Below are 23,727 nucleotides of genomic sequence, written 5' to 3'. Positions count from 1 at the left end.
GACCTGGGTTGGAAATGTAGACATGGGAACACACGAGAGCCTTTTTAACCTTTTAATACATGAAAAGCAGAGTGTCATGCTTTGAGAATCTAAAAAGTCATGGAACCTCTTCCCAGAAAATTACTGTAAATATATGGCTGCTATCTATGTCTCAATATTGGGAAGTTGTGGTCATATTTTCATTGATATGACCCAAGAAGAAACGTATCTGTATACTAATGGACTATAACATGAATGTATAAGTGAATGAGGAAATGCAGAAAATGATAATCATCCCAAGATGTTTGTATCTGACCTGAACTTAGTAGAATTCAGTTATTGAAGGAAGAAAGGAAGGTATTTCTCTATGAAGGTTCTCCCTGGGGGGAAATTGAGTCACATGTTCACTCAGCCCATATTTATTGAGCACCTACTATGTCCCAGGTATTGTTCTAGATGCAGAAGGCATGAGACCAATTCTCTGTCCTCGTGGAGCTTCTCTTGAGATGAATGCAAAGTAAAAGAACAAATAATACAATTTCAAAGAGTAATAGGTAATCTGTTGAAAATGAAGTGGGGTTGGGCGCCTGGGTGGCTCAGTTGGTTAAGCGACTGCCTTCGGCTCAGGTCATGATCCTGGAGTCCTGGGATCGAGTCCCACATCGGGCTCCCTGCTCAGCGGGGAGTCTGCTTCTCCCTCTGACCCTCCTCCCTCTCGTGCTCTCTGTCTCTCATTCTCTCTCTCTCAAATAAATAAATAAAATCTTTAAAAAAAAAAAAGAAAATGAAGTGGGGTTAGGGGATGTGAATGGCTGTGGGAGTTCCATTTGGATGGAGGGTGCAGGAAGGACTCTCTGGAAGGGGCATTTGAGACCTGAATGAAGAGAAGTAGGCAACTATGATAAGGCGTGGGATAGAGCTTTGGAGGTAGATGAAGTAGGGAGAGAACACACTGGTGTATATAAGGAAGGGCAAGCAGGCCATACGGTGGGGGAGGGGGGAGTAAAGCAGAGTGAGAAGTGGGGAGAGTGACAGGTGAGGGGCCTAAGGGGGTTCAGGAACATGGGAGTTCTAAGCACAAGAAAGTTAAAGTACTTTCTGGCGCTCTGTGAGTAATAGAGTATTCCTTTATTGTCATAAAGGCAGTCGCCTTATTCCAGAACTTCCTGTAACTTCTAGGTCCTCAAAAATAAACTGCCTACCTATTTGAGAGTGAACTCTCAGGTTTTCTGGCAGCTATTACCTTAGGTCAAAGGCAGGTACAACAGTCAGCTACTGGGCAGACCAGGGTGACTGACCCTGGCGCCCCCTGGGGGCCGTTCTCACGGGCCAGGGCAGGCAGGCACCTCTGATCAGTGCCGCGACGCCCCCCCACCCCCCCCAGGTCCTCGCTTCCCTTGGTGCTCGCCCTTTCACCCTCGGCGTCGCCTTTATCTTAACCGCTTCCCGGGGAGTTCCTCAGTCCGCCTCTCCAGTCAAGCCCTCGCTGGTCCTGGCAGGATTTGAACTGAGCGTGTTTCCACCAGGGTTAATTAGCAGTTCGCACTTGGAGATTGCGATCCAAAACCCACCCTCTGGCCTTGCCCACCGGAAAGGGGGCGGGTGGGGAGTGCGAACCTTATCTCCCGGGCTCCGCCTCCAGGGGGCCGAGAGAGAGCTTCAGAGCCGCCGGCGCTCGGCACTGGCCGCTGCGGGCAGACGGGGCGACGGGGCGACGGGGCGACGGGGCTCGGGGCGGAGGGCAGCAAACCCCACTTCAGCCCAGATTTTGCCCAGGTAGGGGCTGGTCGCTTCCTGGGACGTCCCCCGAAGCCCTGGTGCAACACGCTGCTGGCTGCGACAGCCACCCTGACCCTAGACGCCGCGTCAGGTAAGGTGACAGCGGGGAATGACGCTGTCATTCTCCCCTCATCCTGCCAGAATGACAAACAGGGGGCTTAGGGCTGGCTGTCCCAGGGCAGCAGTTTGACATTTTGGTTGTCCTGAGGGTACAATTTCTCCCCGCGGGGAAGCGCTTGGTGAACCGAGAGATCAACCCGGCACCCAGGCTGGAGGCTGGGATGTCAGGGTTTGTCCTACAAAGTTACTGAGTGTTAATGAATCATGAGAGGTTCGCTGCGTGCTGATTTCTGCCTCGGGGTCTTTGGCCCCGAGAATGCTTATTGTGCGGGGATGTACGCCCCAGAGCCCATCGTCCCCTTGGAAGGGGCGGTGGCGTCCACACGTGGCGCGCCGGGAGCGTGGGCGAGCGCACAGGGCGGTGGACGGTGTGTGCGGCCCAGAAGTTTCTTTAAGGGTGCTGCACAGTACCGGAACTTGGGGGAACTTTAAAAAACTTGATGCTTCAGCAGAACCCCAGGCCAATTAAATCAGAATCTGTAGGAGTGGGACTGGGAGGCATCCACATTTAAAAACAGCTCTTCTTCGGGTGATTTCCATGCGGAATAGTTTGGGAACCAGTGAGTTAAAGCACTGGTTCTTAGAGTGTCATCTCTGGCCAGCAGTATAAACATCACCTGGGAACTTTTGGGGGCAATCTAGGGCCCAGGCTCAAACTCTGGGAGTAAGGCTTAGTTATCTGTGCTTTCACGAGCCCTCCAGGTGATGCTAGCGTTTACTCACTTTTGAGAACCATTGGGTTGGATCTCAGTTAAGGTCAGGGCAAGCACCTGCAAATGCCCCTCCACAGGGGGAGGAGGAAAAGGAACACTTCAGAAAATCCTAGGTATGCATCAGTAGGGTTTTACCCATATCAAAAAAATACCCACTGGGAACTTTGGAGGATCCCGTAAAGGGTAGAGACTTAGTTATCATCTTGAGCAATTTTTACATAGTAGAATCTGCATACTTTAGGAGAGAATAGGAATTTTATTTTTTTTAGAGTTGAAATGAAGCCAAAGAAAAAAATGTACATAGGAGTCTTCTAGCTGTAATAACATGAATCTTTGGCTCCCAATGAGTTGATTCCAGATCATCCCTGTCATCAGTGTACTTTAGAGGACTTTTTTTTTTTTTTTTTTTTTTTTTTTTAAAAGCAGTTGGAGCTTGAAGGGATTCATGCCAATTCTCCAGAGTGAAAGGGAATTCAGCATTGCAGGTCTCTGGATTATCTGAAGTGGCTCCTTTTTTTTTTTCTTTTAATAGAGATCTGAGATTTCAAAATTTTGGCTCAAAAAAATTCCAGCTGTTTCTAAGTCATGAGTACAGAAATAGAATTACTTTGCAAATAGGCTTAAATGGATTAGAAAATCTGACGTTGAATAAAAAGCTAGAATAGGCATGACTCTAGTCCCAGCACATGTGTGCGTGAACACAGTGCTAACCATAGCAAGACTTTCTGTACAGGGAATATTTATTTTCCAAACTGGTATTTTCTGTGCCAGTTTGTGATTGCGATATGTAGACTTGCTGAGGGACAGGTACTAAGCTTGTGTTTAGAGAACTGGGGAAAATACAGGTAGTGGTAAGGAACAGGAGCCTTTGAGGCTTAAGACTCTGGTTCAAAATATGCTCTTCTGCTTTCCTGTGCTTTGGGAGGGTTGCATAACTTCCCTGAGCCTCACTTTCCCCATCTGTAGAATGGGGACTGTGGTAATACAGTGCATCCTTATAATTCTCACACTGTTGTCAGAGGTAAGTGAAATAATGCTTCTAAAGTGTTTAAAATAGTAAATTAAATATTCACTAGCTTGAAATACACACACACCACACTCGCACTAGGAATAAAAAACCCTAATCCCCAAACACCTTGAAATGAAAAATATGTTGATAACATGGCCAGATTTTGTATTTACATGCTAATCTAACTCTTAGAATTTACAGTTTTTGCTTTTTACCAGAATGTGAACATAGGAATATTTTCAACTTCTCTTCATAATTTTATTGCATGTTTTATATGGAACTTTCTAGAATTTTATTTTTTTACTTGATTAGCTTCAAATCATCTGGTCTTTATTCACTGTGATGAAGGATTTCATTCACTACCTGGTGGATTTTATAATCCGTTAACATTCACATTTAAATAGTCTTAAAATCTGGGTCTTCATACTATCAGTCCTTAGAAAATTCAGATGGTAGGAGAGCATCTAAAAGTGGCATGCTGTGGCATCCAAGAGAGCCACTTGAGAAGAACCATCTGGTATTTCTTAGGTTCTTGAGAGTAAGCATAGAATGAAACCTTATCCAGCTACATGAAGGTTTGCTCAAGAGAATATAAGAGAAAGCAAAATGAGGACACAGAGCAAGGACAGGCCTAAACTGGCAAAAAGGGTAGGTGAGGTAATTTAAGAATTTTTTCTCTTTAACTGCAATAGTTTCAAAATGCTTCAAACCACATACACAAAAAGCAATTCTTTGCATGTTGTTTGATTGGAACTGATCTGGATGATCTTCTTAGGACCAAATAGTTCTGGTGAAAAAATATGGTATCAATTTCAAAAAGGATGCCAAATTATTCTGTACTTTGAAATTAGTCTTGATTATCCTTTGATTTCAGTGATAAGTTGAATATTATATTTCTAGCTTAAAGCACCTTTTTATAACTCATCTTGCGTCTTTGAATTCAAGAGGTTATACCTGCCTATTACTAATCTTCTGTTACTTCCTGGATGGAGACTGAATGTAATACAGGTTCCAGCATATAAGCATCTTAGTAACTCCTTCATTCAGACAACCAGTCATTATTAGGATACTTTTGACATTACAAGTGAATGCTATTAAATTGAATATAATTAGAATTTAATGTGACTAGGGTTTTCTGTTTAACTATGTATGAAATGAAGAGTAGCTGTGGGGATGAAAAGGAAAGATCAGAGGTACATCTCTTGATGGGAAAAATGAAGACATGTGGAAGCAAATTCAAACTCTCAGTAATCAAATCGTGTGTTCTGGATAATTTATCTGAAGAGCTAAGAGAGTCCGCGATGTCGCATTCACAGTGACAGGATGTGACAGCACTGTTGCAGTAAGTGGCCAATTAGGAATGATCAATACTGCAATGCTCCACAGTGATTTTATGATTCTCCACTTATACGCATAAGGACCGGAGCAGAGATAATCTTAGAGAAGCTGGCTTAATTGCACTTGATTTACATAACCTGGTTCACTTAGAAAGGTTTTGATGAGCATTACCTGGCATTCATTTAGTTCGTTTTGAGGGCCCTATTTTGTTCCAAAGTGGATGGTTTTACTATTAAGGCCAATCTTGGAAGTCTTGTGAGTAAAACACATCAGTGGAAATGGATACATGTTTTTATTTTGTATTTATTGTCTTTGGATTATATTTCTTAGCATGCAATAATAATTCCTTAGCTAGATTCATTATCATTCTTGAGAGAAACAAAGTAGAAATGTTTATTTTTGGCATGTGGTCGAGTCTCAAGCAAGGAGGGTCAGCCATGGAAACCAAGTTCCCCAACTTTCTTCATCTTATGGTTGAGGACACTCTTCAGCCAGACTGCCTAGCCTTGTATCTGACTCTGCCACTTTTTAGTTATTTGAACTTGGACAAGTTGCATATGTGTTTTTGCTTGTTTCTTCATTAGTAAAATTGGGGAAACTACCTACCTCAGCAGGTTGTTATATGGAGTAAATGTGTTAACATATATAAGGTTCTTTTAACAGTGCCTGACTCATAGTAAGTGCTTAATAAGAATTTGCTCTTCATTTTACTTTGAACTTAATGGTTTAAGCTGAAGCTCTCTCTTCTGTTTTCACCCTTAAAAATTGAATGCTAAAAAAAAAAATAGCAATTTAGGTTATGTTCATTTGATGGTTTTTCTGTTTTAGATAGTGGGAGAATTTGTTTCAGAATGAGTGAAGTACTTCAAGTTTCTCAGAAAATAATACAACATTTTGAATACCATTTCTAAAAGTCCCCAGATGCTGCTGCTGTTGGCCAGAGACGACACTTTGAGAATCACTGCTTTAACCCACTGGTTCCCAAACTTGACTGAACATCAGTATCACCTGAGCACAGTTATTTATTTATTTTTTTATCTATCTATCTATTTATCTATCTATCTGAGAGAGAGAGAGAAAGAGAGCGAGAGAATGGGAGGGCGAGGGGTAGAGGGAGAAGCAGACTCCCCGCTGAGCAGGGAGCAAGAAGCAAGATGTGGGACTTGATCTGAGGTCCCTGGGACCATGACCTGAGCTGAAGGCAGGCGCTTAACAACCGAGCCACTCAGGCACCCAGTACAGTTCTTTAGAATGTTGATACCCAAGCTGATTCAAAAAATAACCAGTTTGGTTAATTTATTGTGAAAAGGAGTAATCATGTCCTTTATAAAGAGAGGCCCTGTAACATTACACATTTTTATCTGTGGGATTCCCATGTACTCATAGAATTTTTAGAGTGCTAATGGATATTATAACTGATCTAATATAAATGAGGAGACAGAGGCTTGGAGGCATCATTCTTGGCTAAAGGCTTATGTTAGTTGTAGCAATGGATAACAAATCAGGCTTCCTGTGTTCTACTCAGTACATTTTTCATTCAACCACCTTGCCTTCTGGAAAATCAGATAATGTGACAGAGGCACATAATCCAAGATAGATTACTATTGGAATGCTACAGATCTCCCAGTCCTGCTTAACTCAGTTTGCTTTCAGAGTTACCTATTCAAAAGATTTCCTTACTGAAGAACCACTGAAAACATTATGTCCACCATGCCAAGAAAATAAATTTATAGCTGTCAGTTGTGAAAGGGATATTTTTGCCTACTAGGTTTGTCTTTTCTAAGGATTCACTTTAGTTTTTTCTCTTTGTTTTTTCTTTGGCATTTTGGTTTTTACGAATTAAAAAACTTAGAGATATCTTTGAAAATTTCAGGAAACGTTGACAGTTTTCTCAAGTCCAAGTTTAGTGACCTTCTGGGAATCCTGCCATTTGCTTGTGTTTGATTCAGTGTTTAGTTTTTGTTTTGGCTTGTGTTGTTTTGATCTAGGTCAATTTAGCCATGATTGCAATGTCATGCTATTTGTTAACTATTTGTTTTTACAGTTATTGGTATCAAGAAGAAAAAAAGACCAATAAAATTTTCTTTTAAAATTCAAAGGAAAAAAGTTCTAGTAAAGTTTGAGCTTTATAGAAATTTTGTTCTTCTGAAAATATCCTTTAGAAATTTAGTTTTAAATTGTTGCATTATCGGGACAGACACTCAGAACATAGATATTATATTTTCATGGTAACTTTCAAATCCAAAGGTCATTCAATGATTGAAACCACTTTTTGAAATAAATATTTTCAAAAATTCTAAACCTTGTTGTATATGTATTCTGCTACTTTATTAGGGAGAGAGTGTTTGATTCTACCTCATGGGGTGTGTCTAGGCTTGTGTTTCCAGTAGTACCCAGAATTAGGTAGAATATTAGAGATAAGACCAGAACATTCTTTGTAAGTGTTCAGCCATTCACCAAATAGTGATTAAGCGCCTACCATGCGCTTGGCTACCCTAGGGGGATTCAGAGAAGTTGCCAAGTTCAGTTTAGTAAGTCTATTAATAGCCAATTGGCAGTTTTCTTTCCCTTTTTTTTTTTAAACGGAAAACTCCCTTCAGTTTCTTATGTGAAAATAACATTCTGTAAATATCTTTAAGTGAAAAAGTATATAAGGCAAAAATAATTCTGATTTAAATTTAGAAAAACCAAGCAAAGACTGATGTGTCCTACTTAATTTCTTCAACCATTTTTGACTCTTCATTTGACATATGACCATGGATCAGTCTTTAGAAGAGGTTCGGTATGATTTGAAGGCAGATCTTGGCAAGAAGTAGAGAGTTTATCCCAGAGAGAGGCACTATGGAGAAGGTAAACACCCAAGGTCCTGAGAAGGCGGGCAACTCCACCACTTCCCTGGAGAAACTTCCTTTGCCTTGGGCAGTCTGCCCTTTCATCATTTTACAGCCCCTTTTATACTTCTCTTCCCATTCAGATCACTTGTGAGCTAGAACCTCTGGACTACGGTTTGAAATGAGAGAAAGTGAAATAAACACGGTGGGGAGCAGGGTTGACATGCTAACTGTCTTCACTAGAAGGCTGTAAGCAGAGTTCTTACTTGGGTTCCTTTGGAATGAGGAGGGGGATGGGAATGAAAAGAGAAGGTGGGGTTCATACTCTTGCCAGGAAGTGGAGGTACATGGAACCTAATTCAGACTCTGTGTGTATTTAGTGGCAGCCAGTCACTAAAGTGTGTAGTGTGACCAAGTAGGTACCTACTGTCTATGTGTCATTTCTGAACTATTTAAATAATAGTAACAATATTTAAATGTCCAATACTAAATAAATAGACGCTTTCGTTTCCAAGAAGATGCTGGACCAGGAAATGAGAAATCTGGATTCTCACCCTATAGTGAAAACTAGTAGCTTAGAAAAGCCTGCAGTAAGGGACAGCCAGGCAGGTGTGACTGTAAAGTCCTTTTTCATTTTGCTCTTTGTATGTTTTTCTTTTCCTTGGTTGCAAGCACTGTTTGAGGTCATCATGGGCCATGTAAAGAATTGCAGCTTAGAACACATATATAGAGTTCAGGTCAACGTGGGGTAGAATCCTTTAGGAAATTAGTCTACTGAGAAATGTAGGACCCATTTCTCAAATTCCTATTAACATCCTTTTTGAATGTTCACTGAAGATGGACAGTAGTGAATGAGGAATAATGAAATAACAGATTTTTTTATTTCAAGAAAATTGTAAATATCTTTTCATGATGGCTAAACAAAAGTTTCTTTGGTCTCCATGTAGGAATTGCATAAAAAATGTTCATTGGCCTTTTCAACACTTGAAAAAATTTTCTGATTCTGAATTATGGGTTTTGTAGGGGAAATCAGGTTTATATGAGTAATCAAATTATATTTTTGAGCTCTGAATTACATGTTTCTCAAAATGTTAACAGTTGTCTTTGGTTTGTAGAATGATAGATATTTTCTTTCTGCTTTTCTTTGTTTTGTCTATTTTTTAATATACATGTTTTACTTTCATAATGTAAAAATGAATGCCTCATGCTATGTAGATGGAAACATTTGAAACTGTAATTTTGAATTCCCATACAAATGAGAGATAATGATGTTACAGTGTGATTAATTTATGTTTTTGTAATTCATAAAGTAACATATTGTGCCAGATGTGCTTTTAAATAGCAGACACTAATTACAGATAGTAAAATATGGCTAAGATGACACACAGTATTTTTGTAAAAGCAGAAAATCAGTTTATTACTCCTTTTGAATGCCAAAGAATATTCTGTACTCTAAGACCTTGATGATAGCTAAGATCATGGGTGTTGCGTTGTCGTGGTCCTGACACTTAGCACCTGTGTGATTTTGTGCCTAGTATTTAACTTTTTATTTTATTTTATTTTTTTAAGATTTTATTTATGTGACAGAGACACAGCAAGAGAGGGAACACAAGCAGGGGGAGTGGGAGAGGGAGAAGCAGGCTCCCCGCTGAGTAGGGAGCCCAATGTGGGGCTTGATCCCAGGGCCCTGGGATCATGACCTGAGCCGAAGGCAGACACCCAATGACTGAGCCACCCAGGCGCCCAGTATTTAACTTTTTAAAGCTTAATTTGTCCCTCTGTCAAGTGAGGATCATTGGACCTACTTCCTCGTGTGGTCAGGAAGGTTAAGTGGAATAACACAAACCCCTCAGCATCGTTCCTGGCGGATAAAAAGTACTCCAGTTAGCTCAAATTTGTTATTAAGTATAATATTCTCCTTACTTCTAAGCTTTTTCACACTTGAGACTTGGATATCTATCTTTTGGAAAACACATTACTACTTTATTTTTTGGATTTATTTTATTTAGAGGGAGAGAGCACATGCGTGTGAGCCAGGGGTAGGGGCAAAAGGAGAAGGAGAGAGAGCGTCTTAAGCAGACTCTGTGCTGAGCCTGGAGCCCCACATGAGGCTTGATCCCACACCCTGAGATCATGTCCTGAGCTAAAATGAAGAGTCAGACGCTTACCCGACTGAGCTAACTAGGCGTCCCACCTTACCACTTTAGAGGACAATACCCTCTGTACAGCCTGGTCATGAAGAGGCACATCCAGATTTTCACCATTGTTCACACTGGGCCAAGGGAGAGGAAAGTATGGATGCAGGGGATGGTGTCTCCTGAAGCTGGCAGTAACATTGGCCTTTGGGAGCAACGCCTTGTGACTATAACTGTTGATCTGGAGTCTGCAAGATGGTCCTCCTTTGCCATATGGCACAGTCCCAGAAGGTCACTGTGATGGTTGGGTGGGATTGAGGGTATCTTCAAGTCTTGTTTGCAGCTATAGGTAGTTTGTCATGAGCTCCTGGATTTAGCAATTGCAGAGGTCTCTTTGGTCAGAGCCCTAGATAGCCCATTAGCACATCTTTGTGAAAATTAGAACATAGCCATGTCAATGGGCAGATGCAGCCCTGTTTCTGTATTGATTTACTCCATCAGCTAGGTTTCCCTGTGCTGTTGTAGCCCACACTTTGGTGCATTTGTATAAGATATGCATTAATCCATCTATTCCACAAATATTTTTTTAGTTCTTTCTATAGTTTAAGCTAGATCCTGGCCATGCAGCGATAAATAAGATATGATCCCTATCCTCAATAATCTCTTAGCAAATTTCTCCAGATGTCAGGGTTAGTTGCATTACCATGAAGCTCCTAAACCTATTTTACTGCTACTTATAGTAGGTGCTTTAAGGAGGTTGTGTTTGTAATCATGTTAATTGCTCCCACATCTACTAGTCTGAAGGTTTATTATTAGCGTCTGTGGTTGGACCTATGGTCTCAAAACTGTGGTGAGTTCCACATACATAATGTACATAAGTAAGTCTCTACAGAGTATTCGGACTTAGTACATAGTCTATTAAATAAAAAACTAAACCAAACAAAAAACCATGATGCGTTGAATTCAATTGACTGAGGCTTGACAGAGGGAAATTATGGAGGCACTGGGAGATCAGAATCAATTATTTTTAGACTACACATGTCAGAACCCTGGGAAAAAATGTGAGTATTTTTGATCTCTGATTCATTATAAGTTAATTAAATGAATGGCCAATTACTGATATAGGATATTTAGAGCCATTTGTGCATCTGTGTTTCCTTAACTATGCCTCTAAATATTTTTAATGTTTAGCTGGGTAGTGTGATTTCACATTGGACAATTTTTGGCCAGACTTACTACATTATTAAATGCTAAGCTTGAGTAATGCAATGAGTTTGTGCATTTTAAATGTTTCTACATCATCTTGGACATGGCTGCCAAGTTGAATTTGAAATTTCCCTTCTAGTAACCTGCCATCTTTTTGAACTTTGAGTCTAAAGCAGCATAAGACTAGAGAAGCAAAGAAAATCTCACATTTTCAAACTTAATTTGAATACTAACGACTTAAATTTAAACATAAATGTGTGTACGCTTTCTGCTTTATCCCCTCTTCCAGTTTATCCTCAAAGATGAGCATAAAGTGAGCTGCAGAAGAAATTTTTTTTTACTATTCCTTTCTTTCATTCTCTTAGTATTGCCAGTCCTTAGATGAGGCTCGTCTGTTTCACCCAACCCAGTATCCTCAAGGAATCCACTTATACAGAGCTATAGTCTTTCCAAGCTGCAGTGAAGAGGACATGTAGCCTTCTCTAGAGTTTAAGACTTTGCTAATCTTTTACTCTGGACTCTAGAGAATTTCATATTTTGCCTTTTTCCCTTCAAAATCTGGGATTTCTGTTTTCTCAGAGGCATCTGTTGATGTATTCTGTGGTAAAAGGGGAAAGGAAGAAGGCATGTTTTATTATCTTCAAAATCTGCAGGAATGGGTTTCAGTTTCTTTTTTTTTTTTTAAGATTTTTATTTATTTGACAGAGAGTGCAGGCAGGCGGAGTGGCAGGAGAGGGAGAAGCAGACTCCCCGCCGAGCAGAGAGCACCTGACATGGGGCTCGATCCCAGGACCCTGGAATTACAACCTGAGCTGAAGGCAGACGCTCAAGTGACTGAGCCACCCAGGTGCCCTGGTTTTAGTTTCTAACATTATTCTCACTAAGGAGTTGGAAAGCTTTAAATGGAAAAATGCAGGAATTTTGGTGTATCAAGCAGGAAGGGGATATAGAAACTCCCAAGGAAGGCATTACTGTGTATTTCATTATTTTCACAACAAGCAGATGTTGGTGATTATTAAAACATTGACTATGTGCTATATGAAGGAAAAACAAAAAACAAAACAAACAAAAAAACCACAAGAGAAATGATGAGTCAGCAACATTAATTTCAATGGCTACCAGGGTGCCTGATAGATTGAGGTTGGTCATGACCCCAGGTTGCTTATGATACCACTGGGAGATGGACTATTTCAAATATAATTTTTAGGGGGCAAAAATAATGTAATGGAGCTCTAAATGGCCTAATACTGGAGATAGGCACTGTGGAAGGTATGGTCTTTTTTTGTCATGATGTCCTTCATAGAGGAGGTGGGGCTTAAACCTGTTTCTTGAAGCACGGTTCAGTTTGGACAAATGATTGGTTTAGATACTCTAGTCAATGTAAATCATAGGGCTGGGAATTATCTTACAAATAATTATTGTTTATAGTATAAAAATTGTTGATACCAATAATGCTTATCCTGATAGCATGCCTAATGAGCATAGTGTCCTATTTCAGACACATCCAGTGATGGGAAACTTTCAGTTTGAGGGACATCCCCATTTATTAAAACCTTTTTAAAATTAAATTAAACTGAAAACTTCCTTCCTGGAGTTTCCAGGCATTGGTCCATCCTAATTCTGTACGCTAGGAGTGATGGGGGGCTTAATTTCTTTTCCACATGGCAGTCTTGCCAGTATTTGAAGACAACTGGAACATCATATTCTAAAACTGCTGCTTTTTTGCAGTGGTTTGCCATTAACGTTTCCAGTCTGGTCAGCCTTCTCTAGGTACATTGAGGTTTGATTCATTCTGACCATTGGTTGCTGAATAGAGAGGGTGTAGCCCAAGAGCAGACTAAGTGTTGGCATCTAGTTTACAATAATGACTTAAGTTTACCATTAGCTAAGACCTTTTAGTCTCCAGACCCCCTGCTGTGAAGCCAATAGATTCCTATTGAGCATTCTACAATCCAGATTTTGGATCCCAGGACTTTTGTGTATTTCTGTTGAATTTTGTCTTGTGGCAATTGGCCCATTATTTATCCAGGTGAGATCTTTTAATAAAGTCTTTCATTCAGTCAGAGATCATTCTTAGCCTTGCTTTGTGTGGAATTATAATTTGCAGGTCACCATTGCCCTTACCCAAATGACAAGTAACCAATTAACTGGACTAGGCAAGTGTCAGTAATCCAAAAAAACACCACTAGAAACCTCCTACCATGTTGGCATCAGGTGTTACTCTCCACTGGGGAGCGATTTAGGTTTATATTAAGCTTATATTTCATCTTTGCTCATTTTGAAATCTCTTGAGCAGAGTATTCATCTGATATCACCTTAGTACTCTCATCAAAGAAGTCCATGTCAGTTTGATGATTTATTCTTGGCACTTAACAATATTGTAGGTGGGTTTCTTATAAGCAGCATACAGATGGACTTAAAACACACACCCAAACACACACACCTACCCCCCCACCCCTGAGTAGCTCAGTCAGTTGAGTGTCAGACTCTTAGTTTCTGCTCAAGTCATGGTCTTGGGTCAAGCCCCACTTCAGGCTCTGCACTCAGCTCTCAGCATGGAGTGTGCCTGAGATTCTCTCTCCCTCTGCACCTCCCACTGCTTGCACTCTCTCTGTCTAAATAAATAAAATCTTAAAAAAAAACCCTAAAATTTGAAATTTCTAAATTCTAAATACCAATGTAACCCATAAAGCTTTATTATGATTGCTAATATGTTTGGACTCTTTCTTTGAATTTTAGTTTGTTTTCTGTTTTTATTATGCTTTCTTGTTCTTCATTATAATTATTACTATTTGTTTTTCTATCTTTGTTGGGAATTGTTTCCTTCTCCTATGAGTAATCCCTGGAAATTATATTCCTGTTTACATAATAATAGTCATCATCATATTTCTATATATAAATTAAAACCTAGTTTCATACTAATAGCTAGTTGGTCCCCTCCCCAGATAATTTGTCCCATTTACATGATTTTTATCACCCTGACCACCCTGCATCTCTCACTCTCCATCAGCTACCAGTTTGAGAGCTTGTATTTTATTTATAGAACATTAACTTTTTTCCAGTAACACTTTTAGAAGTTTATTTTGGAGGAATGTTAGGAGTAGGTGGAACATTTTGTTAATTAAAAAATTCTATCTCACACTAACTCTTAGTTTTGCTTATCTTATATAATTTTTTTGGAGAGACTAATTGGTATTCTTTCTATTTCCTCTCTCCCCCCCACCCCACCCCATGGAAACACTTAGGATTTCTTTATCCTTTGAATTATGATTTTTCACCAATATGTGTCTAAAAGAGGCCTTCCCTCCCCCCACATTCAGTTTGTAACTTGTGAGACACTTTCAGTCTGAAGATTCAGATCTTTATTTAGCTCTGAATGCTTTTCTTCCATTATTTCTTTATGTCTTAATTTTTTTTCCTTCTGAAACTCTTTTTTAATATTTTGTAAAATTGTTATCCTTTAGCATTGTAATCTGATAGAATTCTTCAACTTGATTTTCCATCTCAGTACTTCCATCTTCAATTATTCTCATATGTCTCTCGCTATGTTAATATACATATTCAGATATTCTCACATGTATCTCTGAATATATTAAGTACATTTAATTCAGTTATTTCTTACTGTATTAACTCTGTTTCTATGGATGTTAGTTACTATATTTGCTATTTTTATGCCTTCCTCCCTGATGATAGTTTTCATTGAATATTTATTCACATCTTTGTGTTTGCAATTTCATATTTACTGCCAAATGGATTTTTTTTTCCTGTTTCCCCTAGCTTGCCCCTAATGATTGTGGAGTTGGGCAGTACACTAATGTCTTCTGGACATGGCTATTTCCTGTTTCTCTTGAGTTTTGCTGGTGGCAGACCTACCTGAAACCTGCTTTGCTAAACCAATCTAAGAGACTCTCATACTCGTGGCTTCCTGCAGATACAAATGGAAAAGAGTTGCATAATGTCCAAGAGACCATTTGTTCTTCATCATTTGTGCAAACCACTTCCTACTCTACATCCATCTGGGAACTTTTCCTACTCCTGCTCTGAGAATATTTTTTTCTTTTAGCTCTGAGTAATATGGTTCCTCTGACCTTCCCAGAAATAGAGGGCATGGAGTTGTGAAGGCATCATGTTCAGTGTTAATCTGACAGTATTCTAAAATACCTGTAATTGTTGAAAGGAGCAGAAGTCATTTTGGTGTCTGCTTTATTACTTCTGCTATGAAATGAACTTTTTGGACCAAGCAATATGTGGACAGGCATATTGTTCCTTTGGGCCACTGGGTAATATGACTTTAGGGATCTTGTTTGCAATTTCTTCTGAGCGGCATTTGGATGATGTAGGAAAATAAGAACATCTCCTTTTGGATAAAATCTGACATATTGTAATTCTGAGACTACACTTGGCCCTTGCTAGAGAAATGTCAGTTTTCCAGCATGAACCAAGTCCAGTGCAGCTGTTTCTGCTTTAGATCATTGAATTTGAAAATCTCTATAAGAGAATGTAACCAACTTTGGAGTGAGCAATGTTATGAGAGTTTCCCACCTCATGAATTTCTTGCATTGTAGATGGCAAATTTGGTAATAATAATACAATCTTGAGTTTGTGTATTGTGATCCCTTTTAGGGCTCCTTTCTGCAAGAATTTTTATATATATTTAATGACATTGTCACCTCCTTCACACTAATCTTGTATAGCAGGAATTTAAAATACTGTTTTAAACAAAGCATACTGTTCTCATTTGCCAAGGTATGAACCAAAGTATTTACAAACTAAAATGTTTTCTAGTTCTCTTGAGTTGATTTTTTTCCTAAGAAAGTTTCATTGTTTACTCAGTTTGAAGTACATTATTGCCAATTTCCAGAATGCCAGGCATTATTTTATTCAAGTAGAAGAATAAAACACATTCCAATGCCCAACTGTGTATTTCCCCCAACTCTCCACCACTTAAGAATATCTGTACTCGTTGTTTCTTGCCATCCAGTTGGCAGATAATCCAAATTTGACTGGTATTTATTTGCTGACATTGTGTGTGTGTGTGTATTGGGGAGAACAATGTTAAATAGTTTAAGAAATTCCACATTTTAGGATTCAAAACCATACTATCAGCATTTAGTTGGATTATATAGTGGTTTTCATTTGTTTAAAAGAAGGAGGATTTTCAAGGAATTGTTTTTGTCTGGAAAGCAATAAAAAGAGAAACTCCCATGAAAAGAGAATGACCAGAATGATACTGTGCATATCTCTGGAGCTCTTTGGATGTAATAGAAATGTTATAGGTGTGATAATTTTGTTTATAAGAAGTTAATTGATAGGAAATTCATAATAGTAGATCCAGTTTGGAATAATGAAATGAAATGACCTGTTTTTGGTTTGTTTAAAGAAGCCAATTATTAACATTGTATTTAATGGAATAAATAGGTAAATTATTTAAGAGTATGGAACTGTAGCAAATTTGAAATGGAAGTGATCCTCCAACTCCTCATCTCCTTACCCCTTGGTTTTTTTAGAGGAGATAGTGAAATCCTGTCAGACTTGTTTTCTTGCCCAGATTCTTGCAGTCTTTTAGACGCTTTGTTGGGATACGGATGGTTCAGCTGCCAGTACAATCCTCTTTTCCCCACACCTAGCTGAATAGGGCCAGGAAGGAACAGAATATTGTGACTCATCACTTTTAAACTAGTTCCTGTTCTGAATATAACGCTTCCTTAATTAACCAATGCAGGATGTTCATCATTTTTCCATACCAGAGCTTCCTTTTATATGCTAAAAAATTGCATACTAGTTTATTTTTGGGGATGGTCTTTTCATTTTCCATTCTTTTAAATGCACTTAGTCATGTTTTATTTGGTGCTTTTGAATGTCAGGATGGTAGATCGTATTAGTTCACATTGACTCCTCTTTTCCTCAGGAAACCTCCTGGCATACCTAGTAAGTGGCAGTAGAACCATCTGGGAGGTAAAAGAAGATCATACCACATGAGGCATTGTGTTATTCTTGGCGGTTTAACCAGTATTTTCCTTGTAGAAACAAAGGCTGGCTTTTGAACTGGCAGCGCTATCGAGGGTAGATAGGAACAAATATGGGAGGGTATTTGGGGGAAGGGTTGAAAATACTGAAATTGGTTGAAACTCTTGCATTTAAGTAAGCACTTAAAAACATTTCACATGGATGACAGAAAATAAGAGTAAGAAGAATTCATTTTGGAAATGAGAAATTTGAAATTAAATTGATAGACCTTGTACTTTCCCTATAAACATATAGAGATAGTGTGCATATTTCGAATTTGTATTTTCTTAGTTGAAGTTAAAAAGTGGGATATCGCAAATTGGGAATATTAAGTCTGTGACAAGAGTTAGATACAATAGGTATTTTGGAGTTTTGAACTGTGCATTCTTAAACATCAAAACATAAGTAAGCCTAATAAAGTCATGAGAATGTTTTATAAGTTAATAGCAATACAAAGTAAAAAATTTTTGATTACCATTCATCTTGGTCAAGGATGCCATTTAAATTAATATAAGAATTGTGTGTATTCCTAACCAATAAAGTGAGGATCTGTATAGTTAAGGGAAATGTTTGAAGCTTGAAATTTGTTACTTTAGGAGAAATAAAAAATAATGAAACTAATACTCGGAAGGTGCTAAAAATACATTACTTCATGATATTTCTTAATTGATTTATTACTGAGAGAGCATTATACTGAAGAGTAAAAATTGGATGTGGTTCTTTGAGATCCATACCATGGAGGAATACCAGGTTTTCCCAATCTTTCACGGTAGTCTGAGAACATAGGATTCGAAGAGCCCAGTATGGAAATTGTTATGTTTCTATCTATCTCACTGAGTTAGGGGCACCCACAGAATGATGGTTTTCAATTTTTTTTCACAGGACCACAGAAGATATTTCACACTGTGACACAACTGTATTTAATTTGATAAATGTGTACCAAATATTGTTTCATGATAAATATCTGCCCTTTCTACATGTGTTATGTTCTGACATTTCCCCCTTAAATTCCATTATATTAAAAAATACTGCTCATGACCACTAAATTGATTTCACAATCTACTCATGGGGGTCATGGTTTGCAGTTTTGAACAACACTACTCTAAAAATCACTCCATAATTCTTTTGGGTGGGAGAGGTCTGCTGAATTTGTAGTTATATGTGATCATTATTATCTCTGTTGGCCACATGCATTTCAGCTACATGGTAGGTTTACATTTCCTGGCCCCACGTTCATTCTCACCAGTGAGTTCAGTGGAAATTGACATGTGTTTCTGGACTAGAGCATATAATTGCCAGTCTGAGACATTCTAGGGGTCTTTACCTCTGCCATGGCAAGTGACCATGCTCCTCAGAATGGATCATGATGAGGAATGTGGAGCAGAGCCCTTAGCCAGCCCATAGTGGACATATAGTGTGAGCAAAAAATAAACCTTTGTTGTTACAAGGCATTACAGTTTTTGGAAATATTTGCTATTTAGCATAGCCTAATGTCTCCTGTTTGGTAGAGGATAATTATGTGTCTGCTGGTGGTGGGAGAGAGCCTTTTTTAAAAAAAATTAGCTTTGCCTAAAAACATGTGCAAGATTAAAAAGTTTATTATTTCTGATTTTAAAACAGGTTCTTTATAGAAAAATTTGGAAAACATGGGAAAACAATGAAAAAGTTACATATTTATAATGCTACTATCAAGAGGGATCAATTTTTGACATTTCTATGTAAAAAATAGTTTTACATAATTAGCTTACTGTATATAGTTTCATATTTTGCTTTTTCTTTTACTCTTTTTTTATGTCATTCTTGGAACAAATGAATTTCATGCCTCTATAATGCTTCATCATACAGATGAACCAGTGTTTTTAAAATTAGTCTTGTACTGTTACATGTTTAAGTTTTGTTCAATATAAAGAATTTTAGAGGACAAAAATCTCAGCCCTTTGCACTCATAAGCAAATAGTAAGCCAGAGTGGGTCCATATCCATTCACTCTGTTTAGAATCAGTTGTATCTCCCATTACTACACTCCTGGGACAGGGTGAGTTAGTGTACTCAGCTGCCAAGTAAACAATTCCATATGTACATGCTGTGTATGAAGCTTATACTTAATTTTTTTAAAAAAACTAATAAGCTTTTAATTTTCTCTCCTATATCTCCCAGCAAACAAATTTGGTTTTCCTTTTGAGTTTTTTCTTTCAGGAAAGAACATTGCAATCTACTAGATGCATAAGCCAGAGGCTAGGGTCATTCTCACATTTCTCCTCTCCATATTGATATGATCAATCAAACTTGGCCTGTTTTTACTCCTGAATAGCTCTCACCCCTCTTCTCACTCCCTCTGTCATGCATCAGGCCCTCACTGCCTCTCTCTGTCCCTTCTGATTTCCCTTTTGCTGCCATAGTGAGCTTTCTAAAATGTGAACCAGAATATGTCACTCCCTGCTTAAAATCCCTTTGGAATCCTGGAATGAGCTTTACAGACAAAATCAATCCTTCTTTACTTGATTTAAAAGACTCTTCATGATTTGTTTCCTGAGTACCCTCCCCATCATTGTGATTCCTTTCCCTCACCTCCTGCTATGGACTGAATTGTGTCTTAAGGGTGGGACGCTGATATGATAGGAGTAGTGTTCTTATAAGAAGAGACACCAGAGAACTCACCCTCTTTCCCCCCTTCCCCCACAAAGAAGACGCTTGGTGAAGACATGGCAAGATGGCACCCACCTATAGCAAGGACTTACCAGAGTCCGACCATGCTGGCATCCTGATCTCAGACATCCAGTCTCCAGAACTCTGAGAAAATAAATGGCTGTTGTTTAAGCCACCTAGACCATATGGTATTTTGTTATGGCAGCCTGAGCTAACTAAGACACACTGCCTCCCACCACCCACAGGTACTTCACTCCAAACACCTTTATTTCAGGAATGCTGTTTCACTGAGCACATCTTGCTCCTTACTGTTTCTGGGCATAATCAGGTACTATCCCTGGTTCTCCTTCAGGTCACAGGGCAAACTCTACCTCTTCTTGGAAAACTTTCCCATCTCCTCTCTGCCAGGCAGATTTAGGTATTTGTTTCTCTGAGCTCCCCTTGCATCTTGCCTGCACCTTCAGTAACCTCTTTGCTCTTCTATGGTAACTGCATATTTGATGTCTTGCCACCAAACCCTATCTTTTTTGAGGCCCTTAACTATGTTTTTCATCTTTGTATCCTCAATGCTTAGCACAATGCCTGAAAAGTAGTAGGTGCTCATAAATATTGCTGAATGAATAGACAAATAATAGTGGCTATTCATTTAACTTTTATCTCTTGAAGATTTTTTCCTCTCACAATCTAAACAACCAAGCTTCATGTATTCTTTTTATCAAAACCAACTGTCAAGGCAGGATTTGGAATTCATTTACACTGAAGTATAAATAATTGATAACAGTTTATGTCTCCCAAGAGAATTTCCATTGTAACAGGGATGGGATTCTTAATCTAAAGAAATCTTGGTAGGATTTCGGGTTTAACAAGCATATAGGATTGGTTTTAATTGGGGGGGAGTAGGTATGGAGCTTAAGTTTTCTCTGCTCAAATTCAAACTCCATAGGCTCTGCTTAAACATGAGATGGCATACTACCTGCTGGTTCACAGAATGAATTGGCATGTCAGATTACACAGGAAATTCATTTTTGTTTCTGTTGCACGTATGAACTTCACATCTGGTAAGCCTTTGCACATAAAATGTGCATCTGCCAAGAATTGTGGTTTCCTAGTGCATCCCAGTGACTCTGAGTCAAGGTCACAAACCAGCATTGCAGTTTTGGTGGTCTGGAACTGCATTCTGCTTTTAGTTATTGAGAGAGTTACTCTCTCAGTTTCTTTGAAGACCCTCCATGTCACTATTATAAACTTGGAAAAGCACTTGGGTGATTCCAAATCCATTCAACTGTTGGTGGTCTCCCCTACAGAAGCCATCCCACAGGGATGAGAGTCTTATATACTTAAAAAAATCTCCACAGAAAGTATTCCCCAATGTTTCTCAGTGACCAATTTTCATGTCTGATAAGTCTCATCAAAAGTTTCATTCTCAAACTAACTTAAATTTTGCCTAGTTTAGTTGTGTCACCTTCTTTGTGGAGGTAAGGAGCATCTGATTTTCATATAAACTGCAATACCGGAGTTACTAAGCAGTACATTGTCCCATAAAAGCAAAGCAAACCAAAGAACATCATCACAAAAACAATTCAAGTTAAATTAAGTTCGGAAAATGGGGTTTCCTGAATACAATGTGACTCAAACCAGACCAGCTAGTTAGCAAGTTTGCTAGTTAGACTGCAAGTCTGACATTTTGGTGTGTTTATATGGTCAACCATCCCCAATGAATTCTGTCCTGAAAAGCCAGGTAACATTAATATAACTGGAAAACTATATAACAGGGCATTTGGTAAAAAGTTACCTTTCTCTAGTTCCTAGAAAGAAATAATATTAAATTCCTGTTATTTTAGATGAGGAAATCAAAGTGACTTATCTTGGTTCATTCTTGACTGTAAAAGATAGCAGGTTAGGGTATCCTCTCTGCCTGATAGCTGCATGAATGAATTAACCATTGGTAACATTTCTTTTTTTTTTAAGATTTTATTTATTTATTCATGAGAGAGAGAGAGAGAGAGAGGCAGAGGGAGAAGCAGGCTCCCAAGGAGCAGGGAGCCCGTTTCGGGACTCGATCCCAGGACCCTGGGATCATGACCCGAGCCGAAGGCAGACGCTTAACCATCTGAGCCACCCAGGCGCCCCATTGGTAACATTTCTGATGTAGGGTTTAAAAAGTAAAATTCAAGACCTATGGATTCTTTAAACAATTCCATATAGTATTTGTATTCTATAACAGTTCTGTTTAGTATTTGTACTTTGTTGATTCTTGGGAAGTCTATTTGAAATAAGCTGAAAAAAGATCACAAAATGGCAGGCATAATACTTATTACTTCTAGAAATATGTTTTAGAGATTTAAAATTTTTTTAAAAAATAATTTATTTATTTGACAGAGACAGTGAGAGCAGGAACACAAGCCGGGGGAGTGGGAGAGGGAGAAGCAGACTTCTGGCCGAGCAGGGAGCCCAATGTGGGATTCGATCCCAGGACCCCAAGGTCATGACCTGAGCCACCCAGGCGCCCCTAGAGATTTAAAATTAAAAAAAAGATAAGATGGTCTATTAGTGATTAATATATTGAAAAACTAAAGGCCATAATATATTTAGAAATTTCAAAATTTTGCCTGTGATTCATATCAGTGACACATTTTTGCCATTAGAGGTCCTTTTCTTTAAAATGATCTTTTTGTGTCAAGGTCCTGACCAGATTCTTTTATGATGTAGGTTCTTTTCATTGAGTATCTAAAAACAACACCACCTTTGGCCAGGAACAAGCTGAAAATTCACTCAAGTGGCAACCTTTAGGCAGCGAAATGCCACGTCCCTGCTGTCAGAGTAGGTTTTGCTTGCTGTCATTCTACCAATTATTGTAGGTTCCCTCTGTACTTGAGCAGAGAACCTAGCTACTTAACATTTTCAAGTTTCTTTACTATGAACCAGTGGCAACCACGATAAGTGAAGCTCTGTAAAGTGTTTTAGACATGTTCAATCATTGCCTCACTCAGCAGCAGGTGTTCTGAACCAATGAGGATTGGTTGGTCTAGTGCTTAGTTTCTTGGGAGCTCAGGGTCTCAAAATGATTTAAAGAAATGGCCATTTCATATAGGAGAAGTTGTTTGCTTTAATGGAAGCCTTATTGTAACTTGCATAATGTTAAAGGAAAACGGAATATTTTAAGAGTTTTGTGGGGGGAAAATTTAAATTGTGGCTTCGAAGGAGTCAGTGGTGTTTAGACTAATTTAGTGGTTAGAGTGATTTTATTTTTAGAATTAGACAAAAGGGAAATCTCCTCCTGATTTATTTTTTTCCTGAAGGGTTGGGATTTTCTTTCCCTGTATATTGTCTTAAGTGTTTTTTTTTTTTTTTAAGTTGAAATTTACACTGCATGGTATCTTACTCAAGGGCCTTACTGTTCTTCATCATCATCAGTTTTGAGAAAGTTAGGAAAAGTGGTTGGTATGATTTGGTTCACTGGTTGTGATAGTTAAAGCAGTACTTTTTTGTTAAATATGTTTATATAATAGAGTAACATTAAAAGGGATACTGTCCAACCATAATATTTCAGCCTGGCTGTCCAAATGAAATCTGTCATTATTTTCATCAAATGGCTCATATTGATGTGTTTTTTCCAGTAAGGGTAAAATAGAGCAATGTTAGGAAAACAACAGCCTCATAGTGTCACTGTTTTTATGTTTTGATTTGGTCAAATCTGTTGATTCTTGGAAACAATCCTATTTTTTGGATATATAAATAATGATTTTGTTTATGTCCACCATGTTCCAAAGAGATTGGGACCTGTTAAGCAGCAGTCACCAATTGAAATGAGGTATAGCTATCAGAATGGAAAATATTAAAATAATCAGTATTTTTTTGTGTTAATTGTGTCTAACACAAAATATAGACTGTAATATACACTTTTGCTAAAGAAAATTATAAATCTACATAAGCATGGAGTTCAGTTATACATAGTGATTTGTGCTC

General features: G+C 38.6%; 1 protein-coding gene across 1 annotated transcript in view; it reads left to right on the top strand.

Annotated features, from left to right (window-relative positions):
- The window catches only part of COL21A1 (collagen type XXI alpha 1 chain), a 380,703-nt gene that overhangs the window by 179,372 nt on the left and 177,604 nt on the right, over nt 1–23,727 (top strand). The gene's annotated exons all lie outside the window — the stretch shown is intronic.

The sequence above is a fragment of the Callorhinus ursinus genome, unplaced genomic scaffold (assembly GCF_003265705.2).
Source record: "Callorhinus ursinus isolate GAN/ISIS: 27379988/994484 unplaced genomic scaffold, GSC_fseal_2.0 scaffold22, whole genome shotgun sequence".
In the NCBI taxonomy this organism is placed as follows: Eukaryota; Metazoa; Chordata; class Mammalia; order Carnivora; family Otariidae; genus Callorhinus; species Callorhinus ursinus.
This window is presented reverse-complemented; position numbering and strand designations above follow the sequence as displayed.